We start from the raw sequence: 2,110 nt of genomic DNA, 5'->3' as shown, positions 1-2,110 counted from the left end.
GAAAATTTCGTGATAAAATTCTATGCATAAAGTGCTTAAATTGAGGTTAGGGACTAAATCGAATAATTTGCAAAACTTGCATTCTAGAAGTTTTAGTATGAAATTATTTTGGAATATTAATTAGGAGATCTTAAATGGTAATTTGACCAATTTTAAGTTCATGGACAAAATTAGGACATGGAAGGAATTTTGAAAGTTTAGTAAGGAGGTGCATTTTGGTCATTTGGTTATTAACATTAATAAAAGGTAAAAAGATGATAAAATTGTATCATCTTCTTCAAGTTACCAGCAGAACCTTACCTCTCTCCATAGCTGGGGTTTCTTCAACTTTCAAGCTTCATAGTAAGTGATTCCAAGCCCGCTTTTAATGATCTTTACGTTTTTGAAGTCCCTAGTAGCTCGATAAAGCTTATGCTAGCAATAATTTAAGTTAGGAATCAAATTTGGAAAAATACCCATAGGTGAAATTTGTGTATTTTGATGTTTTATGATGGAATATGAGGTTTTAAATTATGTTAGACAACTTGTGCTACTTGGTTTTAAGTGAAAACGAGTAAAAGACTTAATCGGTAAAAATACCTAATAGTCATAAGTACATGTTAGTGTGTGAATTTGATGTTGCCATAGAAGGAAAAATGATCAGCATGTCATAAAACATAAGAAAATAGGATGAAGTTTAATTTACGAGCCTTGGGGCAAAAGTGCAAATATGTGAAAGTTTAGGGCAAAAATGTAATTTTTCCAAAGTTTGAGTAAAGGGTTGTTTTGATAAATGTTGATATTAAATAACCTAAATTTGCTATTATAGATCAAGAAGAGCGAAATTGAGAGTAGATCGGGAAAAGAAAAGTAAAAGACTAAATTGTAAAGTTTAGTCACATTTTGTATCGAGGTAGGTTTACGAAGAAATAAATACAATATTCTTTTATTTTACATTATTATTGTCAATTTCAGCATTTATATATTTATGTTATGAAAATATTTAAAGTCGAATTTAAGGTGAAGTGACTGAGGAAAAGTGTTAGAAAGCCCCGGTTGAACCCTAGGAATGTTAGGATATTAGGGTTGACAGGACAGAACGAAATGAGCCATGTAAGTCCATATTAGAAATATGGCTTTGGAGACAGGATTGAGCCATGTAAGTCCATATTATATATGGCATTGGAGACAGGAATAATTCATGTAAGTCCATGTCAAAGACATGGCATTGGCAGGATATTGATATACAGGAACGACCCTAGTATCCTTAGTATTCCGAGTGGTTCAACGGGTCAGGATACGAGTTAAATTACAGTGAATTAACAGCAAAGGAAAAGTAGATTATACTTATGAAAAGGAAAGGTCGGTAAGAAAGAAGGTAAGGGAATAAAGAAGAAGATAGAAATTGAGAAGTAAAGAAATTTATGATGTTAGATGATATTATGCATAATTATCCATTATGTTGAATGTTGTGATTTATTTGCTTGTAAGCTTACTAAGCCTAGTGCTTAATCTCTTTATTTTCTTCTTCTTATAGTACTTATCTAGCCACTCGGGGATCGAAGGAAACGTCGGAGGCCGATCACACTATCAAAGAAATAACTCGGTATAATTAGACGTTTTGTTTTGTGTATGGCATGTATAGAAACTTAGCCACTTTTGGTATAATATGAACAATGAATGATGTGTAAATACTTGCTAGTGATTAGCTAATAAAAATGGCCGATGATATGCATGTTTATTAATATGTATGATTGAATGGTGATTATCACATGAAAATTATGAAAAATGTGAAAGTAACAGCAATGATGTAACTTTGAAAAATCACTAAAAATTGTATAAAAATAGTTTGAAGATGAATAATATATTAAATTAAAGCTTATTATGTCTATTTTCTTATGGAATAAGAAAAATAGGTAAAAGTATTATATTTCATGATATATCTTAGTTTTAGTGAAACAGGGTCAGAGCGATTTCTGGAACCCCTGTTTCAACTTTGGAAATTCACCATAAATTGTACAAAACTAATTAGAAGGTATACTTTATATGGTTATAATCCTTGTTGAGTCTAGTTTTAAGATAAATAAACGGCTTAGTGATATGAATTTTGTACAGGAAGAAACATGGTTCG

General features: G+C 30.9%; 1 long non-coding RNA gene across 1 annotated transcript; it reads left to right on the top strand.

The window, feature by feature from the left end:
* Positions 1-850: 850 nt before the first annotated feature.
* Positions 851-1,724, top strand: LOC128293085 (uncharacterized). Its single transcript, XR_008283129.1, has 2 exons — positions 851-892; positions 1,517-1,724. It is a non-coding gene; the product is annotated as an uncharacterized LOC128293085 (long non-coding RNA).
* Positions 1,725-2,110: the final 386 nt, after the last annotated feature.

Source organism: Gossypium arboreum, chromosome 5 (genome assembly GCF_025698485.1).
Source record: "Gossypium arboreum isolate Shixiya-1 chromosome 5, ASM2569848v2, whole genome shotgun sequence".
Classification (NCBI taxonomy): Eukaryota; Viridiplantae; Streptophyta; class Magnoliopsida; order Malvales; family Malvaceae; genus Gossypium; species Gossypium arboreum.
Note: the sequence above shows the minus strand (reverse complement) of the source record. Positions and strands in the feature narration are given on the sequence as shown.